Here is a 20,840-nt window from a genome sequence, read left to right as displayed (position 1 = left end):
CACACGCACACACACATACGTTCATTTCAAAGAAAATTTATTGACGTCAATATACTTTATTGTCATTTTTTTAAGAGTTGATATGCAAAGTGGGTAACGTCACATGTCCAAAAACCACTTGCCGCCATTGTGTCCCGCACTGAGCACATTGCTGCAGTGGCACAAACTCGATGTAAAAGGCATATTTTCTCATCCAGCAATTGATAATCGCTACAGCCTCCAATGATGGTGGAAATCATGAGTTTAAACTGAGCTGCAGCAGAGCTGCTGTTGTTCCTCATTGTCCTTCCACTAATGAAATCGACGTCGACACAAACGCGCAGTAAAAGGCCCGTATCAATTCACTCAAATGCCAATTAATAAGTACACAGGCGGGCTGCACAGAATTCACGGGTCTCGCGTGGGGTCCCGCGTGGGGTCCCGCGCGCCGACCCCAGCCTGCGGACTTGATTGCCATCCTGCAATCGACCGGGGGGAAAATTGCCCTCCCGCTCCTGGGGCCCTGTCCCACTCCGCCTTATTTGACTAAGATGGGCCGGAGCAATTATAAAGCAATCGACGGATGTTTGTATGTCTTCCAGGCCGAGCAGTATTAAGTCATTAGCGCTACAAATTGTGACAGGGACTTTTTTATTGCCGCACAATGATGAGAAACAAACAGTGGCCCCCATCTCGATGCGAACATTCCTCCCTCGACCCCCTCCCGCCATAAAACCCCTCCCCAATTCCTGCATCCCATATTTATAATTTTACCACATCCTAACAATAACATGACCAGAACTGGTGCAAAACACACGGCTCTGGCTAATGAATCACACACGTTACCGCAAAAGGCAGTAAGTATTACCATCTGCGACACTCTCCCTCCGCTTCCCCTCTCTTCCCCTGCTTTTCTCCATTTCCCCCCTCTCGCTCGGCTCTCTGCCGGTGGCTGGTGAGAGTGAGAGCACTTCAGACTCAGCTGACTGCAGATGTGTGTTGGGGAGAAACCGCAGGCTGTATGTTTCCAGCTGCCTTCTCAGGGGCTCATTTTTCTCGGCCTCCGTTTCAGTGCCCAGGCCCCTGTCCCCTTTTAAAACCCCTTCGGCCATCTTTGTTTTGACAGGGCTCCGCAGTTCCAGAAACTTCTCTCAGATGTGCTGAACTAAGGGAAAAACAAAACAAACTTTTTCTGCCCCCCCTCCACCCTGACCCCTTCGCTCTTTCTCCCTCTCCTCCGACTCGCTCCCTGGTTCTCGCTTGTTCTGCCTCCTTCTTGCGTGCTTGCAAGTTTTGTACGTGTTCGGGGCGTATCGTTTGACCTGCCCCCACACACACTTCTGCACACACGTAATCAGAAGGCAATCGTACGCACACTAATTATGCACGTGCATGATTTGTATGTGACTTCTTTCCACAGAACAGTAAAAGATCAGTGGATTTTTTGACATTTTCTCTGGTTGCTGTATATGAAGGGCATGGCTGGCCGGGGCCCTGGTGTCTTCATTTAAAAAAAAGGTCCAAAAAGCACATTAAAATAAACCATAAAAGCCTCCCTCATCAGCGGCCTCGTTACTTCCATCCCTCCACCCTGCTTATTAGTACGACCCGCCTTCCCACAGCGATCCTAATGACCGCGGGTGCTTCGGCCAATAGAAACTTGCTTTATATTCCCCGATTTATGATGTGTATTTGTTCGTGCTGCATTCTCTAGATGGGAACAGGCCTCATATTTACACCCGACACATATTTAGCGTAATGTCGTTACACAGCCCAGCATATAAAACATCAGTCACTCCTCATTTTCCATAAAAACGCAGCGTTCGCCTCCCCTGTTCACTTTCCCCATAAACACAATTTCTAGTGCCGTTACATCAGATATATAGCATGTGGGAAGTTTTATTCACTAATTCACCAATCAAAGTTATGCTTGAATTACGGTTTGCTGGCAGTCGTGGTCCAGTGACAACTACAAAAAAGGGAGGAGATGGACGCTGTATCACATATTGACAGGATGAGGAAGTGTTCTGGAATAATTACATTCAAACTAATCCTGTAAATCCTGAAGACACACTTGCTGTGACATTAGCGTACACTCCCCAATGCACTACGACCTATTATAGGAAATCAAGCCGTATAAGGTGAAATGCATATTTGTTAAATTGTGAAGATTCAGTGTAAGATGATTTCTCTTCGTCCCTCTTTTCATGTATTTTGCATGACTCCCGTCTTGTCATTCCCCTGTGATGACTTTGCTAAGACATTTGAATAATGAAGTGAAGTCATTTGAATATTCCCCAAGTATTAAAAACCGATGTTTTCACGCGATGCAGCAATATTACGCATGTTAATTGGGCTCTTTGGACCTACCCAATAGAAAGACTAAATTAATTACTCATGTCGACAAAATGTCAGAAAGCAGCCATGGAAAATAATTATGCCAACATTTGTGTATACATTTATTTAGTTGACTTGCTCTTGTATGTGAGTGGACGAGCATCCATTTGTTTGTCCTGTGGTCTCGTTAATCTTTCAATTGTGCAAAATGATCGGAAAAGCTGCTTTAATTTTGAAATAATTTTTGCTTTCTTCGTTCACACAGTCGTAGTTCCTGTCTGCACTGTTGACTGATGCAGCCTCACCACTGTCTCCACCATTTTTTCTCGGGTAGTAATGCAGTCGCCTGTGTGAATTGTTCATGTGGTTATAACTAATAACGCCACCCCTCGTTCGCCGCCAATCACCTCTACACCTTGAGTCTCTCGTTTTGCTGATGTTCACAGTCTGGAGAGCGAGTTTGTGTTATGTGTTTAACTGAAAGTGATTGTTTTGTAACTACAAAACTGTGTGTTACACAGCAAGCACAGCGCACGGTGCACACAGTACTCAGTGCCAGTCAGCTGAGTCTGCGGTTCGGGATTTGAACCCTCAACTTTTCAGTTACGAGTCCCCTTCCTTGCTCCCTCAGCTCTGTGAGTATGTGTGCATTTGTGTGCGTGTGAAGAGCGGTGGTGTGACGGGGAAGGCTGCTGATGCCATGTTCCACAAACTCGCTTGAAGTCGAAATGAGTGTGGGCCTCGTAACAAGTCTTTTCCGACCCAGTCAGCAAACGCCACACACACACACACACACACACACACACAGACAGAATCCTCTCACCCTCCCCAGGACAAAATACAGAGTGACCGGACGGGTCCTTTTTAATGTTTTCAGCCTCTTTCCATTAAACTGGACACTCCATAAAAAAGACGCACCACTCTGCTCTTTTTCGGGTGGCTGCCGCCGATGCCAGCACCGTAGAACCACACATTAGAAAAGCGCCCAGTCAAGAGCTTTTGTGCTGGCAGAAGCAGATTCGGGAGGCGGTACTCTATGACACCGGACCACACCAGCCTGCCCCTTCCTCTGAGCGACTGCCTCACTTCCAGGACGACCATCGCCGAGGCATCCAGGTCCTGTCCCGCTCTGATCAACCCTCTGTCCACATGTGCAGTCGCGTCAGCGGGGACGCTGTGGGTGGGGGGCGGTGTCCTTGGCTCTGTCTCCTCTCCCTCCTCCAAGCCTTGGAGTTTGGCTCAACCTCCCAAAACCCAGATACCTCCCTGACACAGCATCCATGGAAATCTGCTCTCATGTCCAGTTCCCCACAGTTGCTGGTCACGGCCATTTCACCGAATCTGTGTGATGTGTCTGAAAAAAAAGCCCCAGCAAATTCTACAGGTGGAAACAACTCCCCCTTCCTGAGTAATTTATATTTTGCTCACTGGAGAGAGAGAGAGAGAGAATCAGGAATGACACCAGGAGGGACATGGTGAAATATATATAAAACGCACCAGGTGTTTTATGCATTGTAGAAGAAGCGAAGAATAAAAGTCGATCGTTTTTCTGAGTAAACCTATATGGCGCTACAGCGCTTGAAAAGGAGCGAAGGCTGTCCAGCTACGTAAAGCACTTAGAGAAGACGGAGGACACGGACTGATCGAGTTCATTTCGGCCCGGCGAAAAAAACCAACAAGAGTAACAAGACAACTGTCAAGGAGAGACACATAATCGCTAATGAAATTCTCATCTGCTGCGAATGTCAAGACATTCCATCAATTATATCAGGGGACTGGGGACTCATGCAGGACACATTTCTGTGTCCCTGTGTGTGCGCGTGTACCAGTGGGAGAGGCCGTACAGGCCGCGCTGCGGCAGGGACAGCTGCGTGCTGCAGACTGGTAAGCATCAGTGGCATCACCGCCGTTATCCTCACAGTGGCCTTGGTAATTAATTAAAAAGTCAGTGGAGCTGAAGTTTTTAATCAGGACACAGCGATCTGACAAAAAAAACCAAAAAACGTCATAATCATTACATGTAATACACCTAACAGAAAAGCCACGTAGCTCCGCATCATCCGGCTCTCCAATCAACCATTAGCACTTTAAATTACAGAATTACACATTACTAAAGTACGGGTGTAAGTACGGGGGTGAGTGTGTGTGTCTAGCGACAGTAGGAACGTTGCTCAAGCGAAAGAGGAAAAAACCTGGACCCGGCGCAGGAGCAGTGTTGTGTTTCTAAATGTTTGAAAAGATCCACTTTCCCACTGACGGGTTGATGGACCCTCGACACATTCCCATAAAGAATTAAACATAATATTATTCCTGCCTCTTCTGCCTGTCTCTACTTAACTAATTAAGGTCTGCCACTCATTACCCGCTGCCTCTCACAGAAAGAGAGAACTGTACGTGTGTGTGTGACAGAAAGAGAGAACTGTACGTGTGTGTGTGTGTGTGACAGAAAGAGAGAACTGTACTCGTGTGTGTGTGTTGGTGAGTTCCGTGCACTGTTCCCGAACGTCCTGTGAAGGTGGATCAGGTTTTCCCAGAAAGGACGTCTCTTTTTTTTTTTTTTTTCCAGAGGACGGATGAGGGTCCTCTTTTGTTTTCTAGTCTTCGGACCGTAGTGAGGTGTGACAGGACGGAGTTGTGAAATTTGTGAGTCACACACTCCCTTATCTGTGCGTGCCGTGGTGACAGCGCTGATCCCAGGCCATTGAGTGTGAGCGTGTGTGTGCCGCAGCGGGTGGATCTCTAATCAGCGCCGAGCTCTTATCTGCGCGTCACTTCGGCCAAGACAAACACGCGGCGGCCCTTTATTGCTTTGTTTTCACAGGTCGTTGGGGGGGGGGGGACACACTGATGACTTTGCCAGATCTCTGCATTCCAGTTATGTTTTAATTACTGCTTCTTATTCCAGCGTGTGTTTCAGGGGTGCGAGTGTGGGTGCAGGACACAACGTACCTCATAACACATCCACATAACTTCCAGTGGCGGATAAAAAAACGACAGCGGCTGACAGCGGCTTCGTGGTTCTGTAACGCATATTACGTCTACAGTTTTTTTCTCCTGCCACGTGCCCGCCCGTATTATAACGCAGATGCCAATGCACTCGAATCACAAGTGCGTTTGAGTCTGACTGTCCTGTTAAATAGCAAGAAATATTTGGACCCCCAATGCACATCTGGACACGCTGGACCATATGTAAAATGTTGTAGAAGGCAAGATCACAGATACGAAAAAGGGGGCGAGAGAGAGAGAGAGAGAGGACAGTGTGTCGGCATGTTTATCCTAGCCACCGGTTTCCTGTGTGGCAGGCGGCGCTCGGCCTCATGGGAGAGCAAGTTCCTGATCCTGCTCGGGCGATGCCTCTTCGGGAAAAAAAAAAAAAGGCAGCACTGAGATTACAGGACAGACACAAGAGCCGCCTGTCTGTCCTCTCTCTGTGTTTTTTTGTGGGGAAGTGAGTTTTACATGACAGGCTGGCCTGAAAGAGTCGTGTGTTCCTCAGATCCTGAGCTCAGGGACAGACAGGAGCAGCACTGTGGAACCCCCTCCGTCTCTCTCTCTCTCTCTCTCTCTCTCTCCCCAGGAAAAGGAGCAGCAGGTCCATCTCTGTTTAACCGAACCTCCATAAGCGCGACACTTCCTGTGGCGCGGTGTGTGTGTGCGCGGGAGATTTCTTCGTATGTGCGTGTCATACTCTCCATCGTGCCGAGCGGCCTGTGTCGGTGGCATCTGCGCACGCGACTTTAATGAAGCGCTCTCATCTCCGCTCTGCCGGGATCTCTGCGCCCGCGGAGACGGTGGCGGGGCTAATCTGTGTCGCGCGGTAATTAGCGTGCGTTAGCCGGGCCCCGCGCTTTCATTTAGACAAATGCCTAGGCAGGGCACCCACTAATGGCCCTCTTCCCGTCTCCCTCTCGCCACACTGCCCTGGGCGCCGGGACCAGCAGCCCGCCCCTCTCCCGGAGAGGGTGGGTAGGCCCTGGCTGTCTCCCCTGCTCAGGGCGTGTGTGACGCTAACAGGCCTGCCGGTGTGTGAAATGGCCCAGACATCAGGCCGAGCTGCGGCGCAGCGCAGGATCATGCATGATTTAGTCAGAAAGCGGCTTGTTAGCGTCTGCCGCCACTGAGGCGGCGTATCTGTGTCAGTGTGAGTAAACAAGCGTGGCGACACAGCGGGGGTGACAGCATTGGCGGTGACAGCGCTTTGCCAGGCTCAACGCCGGCCGTCTGTGGCATCCATATTTTATGCGACCCCCCCCCACGTCTCTCACTCCCCCTCTCAAGATCTGTAGACTCCGCTCGCTTCAGGCTGACATCCGCTCATTACGTAAGTGCAGCGCCAAGCCAGGCATGCGTTTCTGAGCTTTGGCAGATAGATGGAGCCGAGTTAAGACAAGAAGGTTGTGAGTTCAAATCCCACGGGACTGGAGGCTTCACTTTTGAATGAATGAATGAATGGACGTCCGCCATTAACGGGGACAGCTTAACAGAACGGCGGCTGTGAATTTGCTTCAGGTTGGACCTGCATCTGCCCTCTGTTTAGTGTGTGTGAGTGTGTGTGTGTACTGTCTCCCAGTAGTGACTACGTCTTTAAAAAAAACTCCCTCTTCTAATCTGTCTAGCCGATAGTGGAACGGTGACAGTGCTGAGCTAAGCTCCATGCGGACCAGCATCCAGATAAACCTCTTCTCTCCCTCTCGTTCTCTCTCTCTCTTTCTCTCCATTACCCCCCCCTCCTTCCTTTGTCACAACAGCACAGCGACCCTGAGAAGAGGGACAAAGGCGATGAGGAAGAGTACTTTACAGTAGAACTGTGACTGTGCTAAACTTCTATGAACCCATGTGTGATCACGGACACCATGGACTGTTACTGTCTACTGCGTTTGTCTAATGCCAACACTGTCCATTCTTTTATACAAACTCATTAAGTGCGTGAACGATAATGATGTTTGGGCCCATCACACAAGATAGTACCGGCTCCTGGTAAGAGTTCACAGCCTAGGATGATTAGTGTAAAAATAGCATGAAGCATAATGACCACTATGCTGGGATGAGACGTGAGTGGCAGAAACAAAAACTGTTTTTCCAGAAATTTCAGGAGAACCGGGAGGTGAAATTGCCAGGGTGGAGAGGTGGCTTCTCTTGACTCTACCTTTTAGTGGAACAATCTCTTGTCATTACTCGTCATTTTATAATGCCTCATAATGTTGTTGGCTCATCCATAATTGACAGAACCTCACAGAGCGAGGGCTAGGATAATGCATGTGCAAGAACACATGCACACACACCCACACACACTCTGGCTGCAGCGCTTATATATACTTCACTGCGGTGGAACTCACCAGCACTAACCATTTGCATGCCCACACGCAGCTAGGTCTTTGGACCATCGAAATGCCTTTTGAGCAAGATGTAGTGAGCAGAATCTTTGAGCTGATGACCCTGATCTGGAACAAAGCAGGCTATTAGGATTGAGGTACCTGTGTTTGGGGACCAGTCCTGTGATACAGACCCTGGTCGAAAGTGCCAAAATGTCTCTGCCTGAATTCAGAACCGAATACTCCACATTAGGCCTGTCCTCTCTCCTTCCTGTGATACTCTGATAGCACAGTGTACATTAACAGCAATACCAAGCCAGTTACATCAAAAACATCAAAAATAAAATGCAAGCATATAAAATTAAGTTAACATTTTAGGGCATTTTCAGGTTTGCTTTGTGGCATTCATAAGCCCACATGCACACACTGCCATGTTGAGAACGCCACAGCGCTTCAGAGAGCTCGGGGGGGTCCCGGGTGCTGAGCTCCAGCTTTGAGTTTCTGTCTGGGGCTTCTCGCCGGTGCTGACGAGCCACAGCTTAGCACCGAGGCTGCAGGTGACAGGGCCTTCTTATGTCTAATCCAGCACGAACTCTCGACACGAAAATCTCGCCTCCACACGGGCCCCTACATCCTCCCTCCCCGTGTCAGAACAGAGCGGTGGCTCTGTCGCGTCCCTCCCTGCCCCCTCCTGCTCCTCCTCTCTTCTCGCTCTTTAGTGTCTTATAGATCTGATTTGGGTCTCGGGAGGGAAATCTAAGTCGAGCTTTTGTCATTTTAAAACAGTGTGATAGTCAGAATCAGAGCAGCCCAGGGAGCACCCGGGGGAACTGGACCAGGGTTGGCTTCTCACACTTCCTCTCCTTCTTCCTCCTCTTTGAGCCGCTGCTCGGTGCTGTGCTTGCTGCTGCTGGTGATGTTGTTGTTGTTCTTATCTTCTGCTGTGGGCTACAGAGGAGCAGCTGGGACGTGGGGAATAGTTGTCTTGACTGTACCAAGGTCAGGGCTCTCCGCACATGACAGTTCCTGCCTCGCTACAAGCTGGGAAATCAATACTTTCGGACTGTGGCAGTGCCCTCGGTGTACAACAGCCCCACTCACCGGCACCTGACACGTCTCAGGCCAATCCGAGGCTCCCGGCTGCTGCATCTGAGCTGCATCCGAAAGTAGCCTCTGCCTTCCCCCCAGTTACCAGAGATTCTGTGTGCGCAGCGGTCACGTTGTCACAATCCTTGAGGCTCATGCAAAGGGGCAGAATATAAGAGGGGGACAGTCAGGTTCGATCTCAATTCAGTCTGATGACGTGTGATACGGGTTCATTAATTACAGAACAGGAGCTGGACATGTCAATGCTCCAGCAGAGGGTGAAGAGCGGAAGAGAGAAAATGAAAGTGTGTTCGGGGGCATTGGACTGCATTTTTAATGCTCTGCCATGGCCTAAACATGTCTCCCTGTGCCTCAACACCACCTAACACCAAGCAGCCTGAAGCAAGCAGAGAAGAAAGAGCAAAGCAGAAGGAGACAGGGAGAGGGAGTAAGTCTGAGAGAGGAATGAAGGAGTAGAGGAAGGACAGGAAAAAGCGACAGAGAGAGAGAGGAGTGCATCCGCACCCCCAAACAGATTGTTAACCCTGCCTCTCACCTTCCTCTAATGAGGAGAGTCAGAAATGGGCAATTACGGTCCCTCCGACGCCTGCGGAAAAATCTTCCCTCGCTCTCTCTCAAAAAAAAAAAAAAAAAACGAAGAGCAGAGAAGCAACCAGAGTGCTTGTCGCTTGGGGACACACTGGGGCAAAGAAAGAGAAGAGGAGGGGGCAGATAAAAAAAAGAGAAAACTCCTCAAGATCAGCAAGAAGCCACTCCAACTGTGATCCCATCAGAGCAAGGGCCAATCCTTCACTCCCTCCTGTCCCTGGCTGGCGCCTTTAATTCACCCTGCCGTTCAGTTGACTAAAGAAAATGCATCAAATAAAACAGCCACTTTAATGAATTGGATATTGAACCGTTCATTAAAAAAATTCAAATTTCTCTTAAGTCAGCACAGGGCACAGCATGGCACTATAACCTGGGCCACTATGCAGCCTTGGATATTAAGATGAGACGAGATGTAAAAAAAAAAAAAAAGCTGCTTGGAATTAAATGCTAAAGTAGCTTCACTAAAAAAAAATCTTGTTGTGAGGCAGAGTAAAAAGAACATGTGTAAGTAAAAGATTCTGTTATATTATCATATGACCAATCGTATGAATCAAATATAAATGCTGATCTTAATTCCCTTCTTATTGGAAATTGCAATAAAGAATAGCATCGGCCATTCAGTGTTTACACCAGGACAGCCGATGCAAGAAAATAACTGTCCCCTGTCGCACTGAACATGGGCCATATCTAATTAAATTATGACGTAATTAAAATATCATCTTTCTCACTTTCCTAAACCCATACAAAGAGTGTGAGTTACATTTTCATGTGCTTTTGTTCAATATGATCAAGTGATTAATTCCTCCCAGTATGACCATCCCAAACTTGATGAAATAAATAAATAATAAATAAATTTTAAAAAATATATATATATAGTGATGACTTGTATGTATATAAAAGACATAAGTGCTGCCCTGCGTGCGGCTGAAAGATGGTGGACCTGCCTTTCCCTCGTATTCACCCAACCACCCTCTACACCACAATTGTAGTGAAGCAGCTGCTCTAAGGAGACGTTGCTTCGTACTCACACCCCCCACACCCATCTCACCCAGCTCCTAAGTAGGTCTCAGGCCTTTATAGATGTGCACATACTTTCTGGTGGCAAGAGTTTAAACAAATAAAAAAGAGATTTGTGATCCCTGTTTTCAGACCTGGTGCAAACAGCAGACAGCACAGAGCCATGTTTTACTGAGAGTGAAGGCTCCAAAATGCTTTCAGAGGGAATGGGATAGATTTACAAGGCATGTGTGTGAAAGTGTGTGTGACTCCCTGAAATGAAATGAAAAAAAACACAGGAGCGTTGGCAACAATCAAGTTATACATCTGCTCGGGCTAATACCTATTTTTATTGGCGCGGGCTACAGGTAGTACTTAAAAAGCCAGAGGTTGAGTATTTTTTAACGCTGTGCTGACTGCCTCACTTATATAAGAAAAAAATTAAAGGTTTCCTTACACTAACAAATTATGATTTCTGAACACAAGTAAACACAAACTATGCGTTGTATTCTTTGGAACTAAAAAAAAAAAATTAACTAATTCATTAAATATATGCTCTTCAAAGTATCCATCAAGTGATTTGTTCTCAGTGAGGGGGGGGAAAGAAGCTGCTAGTTTGTGTATTTGTTTTTGAGTGGCATTTCTATGGTAGCATCTCTCTTCTCTTGCCGGACCTGACAGCGGTTGCCAGCGCTGGCATGATGGATGGTTTATTCGAGCCGTCCCTTCCCCTCGATCTCTCTCTCTCTCTCTCTCTGGACTGGCTCCATCATCCGTACGGGTCCATCCCACTCCACTTTCATCGTGACGGGCTTTCTCATGAATTAAAAGAGGGAAAGTATCGATTTCTCCCTGTGTTTAACTTTGCTACTTAATCCTGTGATATGTCCAGAGTGTGAAGCCCTGTCGATAGTCCAGCGCGTGTTCCGATGGACAGAAGAAACCAGAGCAGGTGGACATGATCTTCCACAAAGAGAGTGGAGATGATCTCTGATATGGACAGGAGAGACATTTTTCATTCCTGGGCCAAATGGCTTAACACAGAATTTAACATGTGCTAAAAATATTCATACACTCTCTTGGGTAATTACATTATTTTAGAATCATGTTTTTAATCTTCTTTTAACCAAGCGTGGAGCTTGTTTGCTAATCTACGGTAATGCTACAGGATTTACATAAATAGAGAAACTGTTTGGTAGTTATCTGTATCCTGAAGAGAAACTAAACGCCGTTTTTGATGCTGTGTAGTTATGTCTGTCACCCAAAACACATACCTTGATTCTATTTTTATAAACAGAGTTTAAATAGGGGAGGAGCTCCCACACACACTATTTCCTCAATCTGGATTATTTAAACCCATCATTGAATATCTTGTTTCTTTCTTGTTTTATACGATGCATTATGAATGTCCATTGACCTTAGAAACCCCAGCGAAAAAGCTAGGTTGGTAATAGTTCCCGTTATCTCAGTAAAAGAAGCATAAATTGTACAGCGTGTTATATTGCATATGCTGGGAGTCTCCATTAATATCGTCTTCTTATAATGTTCTGGTAAAACAAAAGAATAATTTCAGAGCCAGTCTGAAAATACATTTGTCTGACTCTGGGCATTTTGTTAGATGCTTTGACACTGATGTGTTAGTTCAGTTTGACTGGTAAAGGTGCTGGCTGAGTTGGCACCACTGGGTGTCCACCACAGTCCCATAATGCCTTTGGGCAAATGGACGGCAGCCAGAGAACGAAGTGCTGTTTGCACCAGATTCCTGCGGCCCCCCCCAACAGACGTAGGCCATTATTCCACAGCTTACAGCCCCTGTTAAACACACAAAAGCACGCGTGCACACCCACACACACTCTCACTCAAGCGCAAAATCGCCCATGCGCACACACACAAACAAAGCGTGTGACACACAACCACACATCTCGCACGGCAAATCGCTCACACATGCGCGAGCATTAACCTGCTCCTCTTCACACACGTTTTCTCCCTCTTTCTCACCCGCCTCCTTTCAGACTTGACACGAATGAAGAGAGTGGGGGGGGGGGGGGAGAATAAACTATTCTGAAGACGCACTCATCTGTTTCCATTTTCCCCGCAGATGCTCAGGTTTTATTGCTGCAGTCTAGTATTTCATGGCAGATTTACCCAGCGGTTTGCTTTTCTACCAGCTACATCTCTAATGACGGCACATCCCTTGTAAATTGCGGCGCACCAATAATCTGCCTCCTCAAAGGGACTTTTAGCCCTTCCTCAGTCCACCAGCACCCCGCACCCACACACACACTCCCACTGCTCAGGCCCAACCCGGTGGCCTCGCTGCACGCAGGCACACACACACTCTTTCTCGCCATTTCCTGTTCTCCGGCTACCCTGCCTGGGGTCTGAGCCAGGCCCAGCGGGACGGCAGGGTGGGTACACAGCACAAGTTACACGGAGTGGATCTGATACTCTGGCAAGGTCCCTGCTGCCACACTGGCACGCAATTTATGGCCTGTCTTTAGAGCCTCAGACTACAATGTAAAATAATCATAATAACAATAAAAATAATCATTATTACGGTAATAACCATGAATCTGGTGAACATGCTAAATCAGGTCAGCTGTAGAGTTTATTCAGCACGTTCCTCAGTTTGGTGTTATGAGCTACATTGTGCTATATTTAGTGCAGTTTATTAGTTTGAATATCTTTACCCCACTCAACCTATTTTAAAGTGCTTTTGGAAATCCAGCAAAAAAGAAAAAGGGGAGAAACTGAAAAGTAAACAGGAAAGGGCCAGTGCACGTTTAAGAGCTGTAGCGGCAGGCAGCAAGGTTATGGTTGTTGTTATCGTTGTAAAATTCGGGACCACATGCACTCTTCCTGTCACCCACTGGTGCGTTTATGGAGCATCGCCATCTCATTTATCCAGCCAATTAACTCCCTGCCGAGCCGGCGCGCTAAATAATCACCCCTTTATCCCGATCGGCTGCAAATGAGCCCAGCACCGCGTTCAGTCTGCATAAACTACCACTGTACTTACAGTTCACTCACCAAGATGAACGTCTAATGACTGTACACACGTGCACACACGCACGCACACACTCAAGAGTTGTCACCCGGCTGAAGTGGAGTGTGATTGTCTCTCTTAATGGGTTCATTTATTCCTGATGGCTTTAAATGATTTCATCACAATTAATGACAGCGACGGAGCCTCCCTGTGATGCGCCGCCAGATGTTCTGGGACCACAGAGCATTTTTCTCTCGCTCACTCTCCCACCCGCTCGCTCTTTCTCTCTCAATTTCAAATTCAGGTGGCCTTACTGGCATCACAAAGACACATGGGAGTTGTCAGAGCACATTTCCGTCACTCCAGGCCAAAAGAAAGAGCCGCTTGGAACAATGGTGGGAAAGAAGGTGACATTAAGAGGACAAATGCTTCCAAAATGTAGTGAGAACATTTTCCACTTTGAGCCAAAATATCTAATTATTTCCACCTTAAACATGTATTTATGTATGTAATTCACATACTTTACATAGGGTGAATCTAGTTCAATATGTGCATATCTATGCTACACAAACATGCAAATATATGATGCACGTGTATTCAAATATTTGCATATCCAAAATCTGAGACTTTACCCACATACATTCTACATGTATCTTATATTGCAAACATCTATTCAAATATATGCTGAATGCTGCTGCACATATGCGCATGTATTTTAGGACATGGATTTTCTTGTTTTATTACCAAAGCGCGTCGATATCCTTTAGGCTATGACTGCATTAATACATAACCATCCTTCAGTCACCACACCACTATAGTGTCTTGGCACACTACTGGGATTCAAGGGTTTAAAAATAAACCTTATTTTATTTTTCTTAAACATTGGATCTGATGCAAGGTTGTAGAGCAAGCAATGGCACGTTGGCAAGCAACCAGGGCTCTTAGAGCCGACTAGTCTAAATGAAAATCAAACCAATAAACAGTCCATTGAATGGCCATTTCTATCCATGTTCAATTGTTCCAGCCTTAATTGCTAAATTCATTTTCAGACCCCATTGATTTCTGTTCCTTCATTTTGCTAATGAAATACTTGAGAGGGCTTTTCAGTGCCAACTGAAGTAATGACATTTTAATTTGAGGGGTGGGAGAAGGAAACAGACCTTTTAAGTGGATTCAACTAGTTTGTGTCCTCCCTTGCATTGTGACTCTAGACTCAAACCTCGCTGAAGGCCAGGGAGGTCAAACCCTGGCCGGTTTAACACTGTTTAAAAATTCTGCACCTTTTCCATATAAAAATAGAGACCTCCCCCCGCCATAATATAAAGTCCTCCATAAAGGTAAAATGTACGATGTGACAGTACGGTATCTGTTCTACTCTGTGACAGGGTGCTCTGGGCCACGTTAAAAAGTGGTAATGATATGCTGACAGCAGAAAGGAGTACAGCAGTCCGGTCATTGATCAGGGGGCTCAGACGCTCCCTTGGAACTGTAAGGGGATTACGTTTTTAAAACAAGCTTTCTTATTGAAAAGATTAGGTCATTAATTTCACAGGCTTACATATGAAAATATTGACTCTTCCCACAGACCTGGTCTCTCGCTCTCCTGACCCCGTTCACTGGCGAAAATAAATCTCCCCGTCATGTAACATCGACATGGTGCGGATTTATTTGTTTGAGAAGCTGATAAACAAGCAGCGTATTAAATTATTACGTTATTAGTGCAAGTGTCTATCGATTAACATCAAGGCAAAGGAATAGATTACTGTAGGCACTGTACATGGCCGGAGAAAGTGAAGTGCCACGCTGTTCATCACGCTCCCCGGCATAAAAAAAATCGTCTGTGAAAAAAAAATAAGAGGAAAGTTTGAAAAAATACACTCAGTGGGATTTCAAAGGATCATGCGATACTCCTGTGAGTGTGTGTGAGCCTTTCGTCTTAAAACCAAGTGCCCCTTTCGCAAGGCTGGGGAAAAAAATGTTGCCTCTTCTTTCACTGTGATAATAAATAATGTTCCCCCCAAAAACACCCATCTGAGGAGGGCTTCTAGGAAATAACGCACGATGACAAACGGGGTCCTATCAGTGAGTAGGCGCCCCTGTAATGAGTCAGCGTCCCTTGAAGCAGAACCTGGAGGGTTCCCGGTCAACAGGATCTCATCGAGACGCCTTCTACGTTCCCAGTCTCCCCGCTGCATTTTATTTTCCATGTCCCTGAAAGGCGTGGCGTTTGTGAGAAGACAGTGTGAAAGAGGGATTCTGAGACAACTGCCCCGCGATACAAAGAAAGTCCCTCCGCAAGTGCTGAGACATGACCAGAGCATGAGGGGGGGAACGGCAAGCACTGGAGGAAAGCGCCTTCCAGAAAAACTCCCCTCACATCTGTTATTCGTTTGTCCAGAGCTTGGGAAGAAAATATCAGGAAGCGTTCTGGTTGTGGTGGAAGATGAAAAGAACAGAGAAATGAATAAAAAAACATGTGTCGCACATGCACTGTGGCAGATCGGATATGTCCCATGGATTAGGCTGAGCAGGGTTCCAAGGTGCTTCTGCCAACGAGCTCACACACACAAACACACACACATGCGATCAAACACCTACATAGGCACATATATTCATACACACACACACACAAAGGATATTCCTCACACCTAGCCCATTCTGGCAACACAAACACTGGCTTCCTGTCTTCATTACATCCTGACCTGCATGTGTGCATTTGTGTGTGTGCGTCTGTGATTGTGTGTGTGTGCGCGAATTGGTGGCCCTTCACACTGATCTTTCATTAGAAGCGCTCTCCTGTTGTTGGGCCAACCTCCCACTCAACAAGCCCTCTGATACCTTTTATTTACAGTAGAAGCGTGCTAAAGAGCTGTCCAGTGCCACAAACACTGCAGTCTGATCAATTTAAACCCATGCCCATGTAGAAACCGGCCACAAACATTAAAAACTGAGTGTGAAAGTTGTGTCTTTAATGAGAATTTCAGATTTTCCAAACTATGGAAAATGCTGTCTTTTTTACAGCGTGTTGTAACCCCTAACAACACAGCATACATTTGAGATGTGAGTGCATTAATATTGATCTTTACACAGAATATTTTAATACAGCTGCAATCTATATTTATGTTTACTTTTTATACTTAGCTCCTGGCCTGAATCAAACAAAAGACTGTAAGGTGAACCCAAAATATAAGACAACACCCATTACAAATCTACCATTGCATATTTGACTAGACTGTCACTTTATTATGCATACATGCCTGTGTTCTGCCACTTAACCATGCTATGCCACAATGCCACACTTGTGTGTTTAGTTTGTGTTTGTTTGTGTGTGTGTGTGTGTGTGTGTGTACATGCTCTATGAATTATGATTATATTTGGTCATGTAGCTGCTGGCCCCATTATGCAGAGCAGCCACTTAAGACATCCCCACACCTCATTAACAGTAATAAGTGGCTGCTGCCACCTCCTTTGTCAGCAGGGTAAGCAATCAATAGGGTCATTTCACATCATAACAGCTATCGGGGCACATTACTATCTTGTTCATGGCGGGAATGGCAACCATTAAGCGCCCGCACAGATTAGATATGGAGTGAAGACAGATGGCGGGAATTAGACAGGAGTAAGAGACAGATCAATATATGGATGGCTATGGAGATAATTCTGCTACAGGGAGATGCAGGGTTGGGATATTAAAGCCTTGGTTCTCCATTTGGTGCATATATGCATTTGAGTGATTGTGTGTGTGTGTGTGTCATGTCACTGAATGCATGCTGTCCTGACTGTGTGTGAATACATAGATGCATATGTGCTTGCATACGACCTGATCTGAACATATTTAGATCATGCATATTTAGAGTATGTATATTTTTTGCATATCATTTATGCATAACAGTGACGTGCACAATATACTGTATGAGCATATGGCTGAAGCTAAAGCTGAGGCAAATTATATTGTTTGTACTGTGGCATCGTCACAAGCCTGATCGAGGCTAATTACATCATAGGGGTCCAACAGATGAAAATGCGCTCCTTTAATTACAGGAAACACGTTGGTTAATATTTTATGGAAGTGCAACTTAGCAAGAAGCCCCAGTGTGCTTGGCATTGTGTGAGAAGCTATTTATTTTACATTGTTTCATTCTTAAATATACTTTTCCAAAAAGCAAGCAACAATGAACAGGAAATTCACTACTGCCAGGCTACAACATTAAATGCTAAACTGGTCTGTAGAAACAGCTCCTATATAATAGTAACTGTACTACAGACATAATTGCCATGGTGACTGAAAGTTGAGCTTGGCCCTTCCTGTTGCTCCATCCCACCATATCTTAGTGTCTTTGGCAATACCAGTAACATGCAAAGTGATTCCAAGAAGATGGGCTAAATGCTCCTTTCTCACAACTCAGCGTTTCCTGCTCAAATATTTATGATGTTTTAGGAGGGAATGGAGACTGGGCCTGACAAATATATATTAAAGATGAGCCACATAAAGTCCTGCCACACCCCACACACTCCCCTTTCTTTCTCTTCCCCCATTAGTTTCATTGTTGCTCATAGTCATTAAGGTTGAGGGTAATGGTCAGCGACTCCGTAAACCAGCCACTTTACTTGCGACCCACTGAACCAACAGTAAACCTGAGTGTTTAAATTCAGCGACACACACACACACACACAGAAATTAAAAAAATAAAACAAACACAACAGACAGTTTCTGGCGGCTCTCCAATATATTGTCCCTGTCCCTCTCTGCCTTCATGGCACTCCGTCCTCTTCCTCCGGCTCCTTTCATATTTTCCACCCACACACCTAGGAACGGTTTTTATAAACAATCTCTTGTCTGTATCTCTGGTAACAACAACAGTTGGGATTATCTCATAACGCTAACATAATCACAGTGTCGCACAATAAGTGAGCACTAATTTATGTCGCCAGGCTGCAGGGGCCAACACTAACACATGTTCCTGCTTTGCTCTGCGGTGACGCTTGTGAGTCTAGTAATGCATTAGCCCTGGACGCCAACCAACCCCCCCCTTCGCTTCTCAGCAGAGGCATGCTACCAGTAGACTTTACTGCTCTTTGATATGCACCACCCATTAAAAATAGATGGCAAGCAATCATTACAGGCATCGGAATTAATTTAATTAGCCCAGTACTATCTATCTCCTCGCTCTCCGCGGCTCCGCCCCCCCCTCTCTCAGCGTCTCGGTTCGGCGTGAGGAAGTGCGTATTGCAAACATTGCGACAGGGATGCTAATGCGGGGTAGAGTGGGTTGGTGGGGCAAGCCGGAGGAATAGTGTGGGGAGGTGGGAGTAATCTTGCTCTCCTTATTAACGCGCACAAACAAGATTTAGCTGTTCAAAGCAGAGAGGCGCAAGTGCAACTGGCCCGGCCAGATCCGAGAAAAGCAACAAGCAGGATGAATTATTTAGACTTACGAAGCCAGGCTGCAGATAAAGCAGAAGAGAGAAAGAAAGATAAAAAATGCCTGGACTGTAGAACAAGATTTCAAAACATGCAGAAGGTCTTTAATCCCAATAATCCTTTAAAAAAATCTTTTGATACAAGAATATTGAGCTTTCCCTTTAGTTTTATACAGCACATGCGCACACACACACACACACACACAACAATTATACATCACCATGAAGGGCCTTCTAGACAGACATGAGTCCTTTATTGAGTTTATGGCCAATTGAGTGCTTAGTTGATGACCCTGCTTGACCCTGTCATATTTATGGGCCCTGCAGAAGGGGAAGGCTGGTGCGCTGCTTTTTCCACTCTACCATACAGCCTCCACACACATACCGCAATGGACCTCCACATACCTCAAAAGGAAGAGTTGTATCTACAACTAGCCCACTCTCATCAAATTTTCAACCTCAACACCAATTTATAAAACAAGAAAATAATTTTTACGACTACGGAATAGTGAAAGGACGCCAAAATGGGTGCCTTCATGCCTATTTTGAAAAGATAGCAAAGAAGAGCAGATGAAAGGATAGATGAATTAATAGAGGAAACACAGCACATTTCCACTGAGTGCCAGTTTGATTGGGCAGATGAGGAATGGTTGAACACTGCCAGAGTAAAGAGTAATAATAAAATGGAACATAAAATGGTCAAGTGGGATTAGCAAGGATTGATGCAAAACAGTCCTTGCCACCATGTTTGCTGTCACCAAACAGTATGAGAGGACTACACTACCCACACTGCTTTGCTCTTGAGTCATTAAGACAAAAGGCCAGAAAACAAAGCAGCCGTGGATGTGGTCCAAAAGTGGCCAGCCTCAACATTTTGATACTAAACAATGCTGCTTTAATCATGAATGTATCTTCAACATAAACTCAATTTACTCAAGATATATTAAAACATACAAATACTGTGTCATTCTAACACTTCTTCTGTTTACTTCATCTCCCTCTCTCACTCTCTTCTAGTTCTTAGGATGAGTTACAGTTGGGGCGGAATGAGGGAGTGAGAGTGGTACCAGGAGGAGACATGGACCTTCTGGCCCCAGCAGGTACTATGAATCACACACACACACACACACACACACACACACACACACACACACACGCACACCCACACACATTGGAAACGTCCCAGACCTCTTTGGAGCACATTCCAGTTTCATCCTCCTCCTCTCCTCCCTCTGCATGTGTCCTGTCATATTCCGTCAGTCTGTAACAGTCCCAGCAGCGTGTGTTCTTTCCTAACAGTCGCAGTTTAGGAAAAATGAAATCCTTCTAAGTGACTGTCACATTCTATAAAGCTCACAAGAAGCCACAACCCCCAACATACACACACACACATTTCAGCCTCTCTTTCTCCATCCAACATGCTCAGCATCAAACCCCTCCACGCCAGCTCTCTCGGGGACCCGGGAACCTTTGACGCTCTTGTGGCAATAAAACATTCATGCACATCGGAATCTGAACACAATGCAATTTCCCTGGTTTAAGCTGAAAGGAATGCACCAGTCACAACAGACTACATCACGCTGCCATTAGTCCCCGCCACGGCTGCTGCTCTTCCAGTCCTGGGCCGTCTCTGACAAGGAGGGAAAAAAATGACAGTGAAGAGAGAAGGGAGAAAAGACCCCACACAGACAGAATTTTCACATGAACCTATAATGCAGACACACACACTTCTATATAAAGCCATACAGAGCAGGGGCTCCTCCACTGCTGGCCAAGTCACAGTGACCTCTTGGCTGACCCCAGCATGTCATGATCGTGTGATGCATGTGTCACTTCTGCTCTACTCTGAAACAAACAGACACACACACACACACACACACACACACACACACTCCAGTTCTGCAACCAGAGACTAACAGCTCGTCCAGCGACCACACACACTTCATACATCCGTAAAAATGGCATGAGACGGCGTATGCCAACTCGACTCAACTCTGAAGTCTAAACAGGCCTGATGTACAGCCCCGCACTTTCTAAACGTGGCCCAAAACAGTCTGAGGCTAAGGCCACTTCGCTACACAGGGGGCACAGTTAGACAAACAAAAAAAAGCCAT

The 20,840-nt window shown here is 46.1% G+C and overlaps 1 protein-coding gene across 7 annotated transcripts in view; it reads right to left on the bottom strand.

Moving 5' to 3' along the window:
- Positions 1-20,840, bottom strand: part of bnc2 (basonuclin zinc finger protein 2) — a 137,513-nt gene that overhangs the window by 48,545 nt on the left and 68,128 nt on the right. The gene's annotated exons all lie outside the window — the stretch shown is intronic.

Source organism: Denticeps clupeoides, chromosome 4, assembly GCF_900700375.1.
Source record: "Denticeps clupeoides chromosome 4, fDenClu1.1, whole genome shotgun sequence".
NCBI classification, from domain to species: Eukaryota; Metazoa; Chordata; class Actinopteri; order Clupeiformes; family Denticipitidae; genus Denticeps; species Denticeps clupeoides.
Note: the sequence above shows the minus strand (reverse complement) of the source record. Positions and strands in the feature narration are given on the sequence as shown.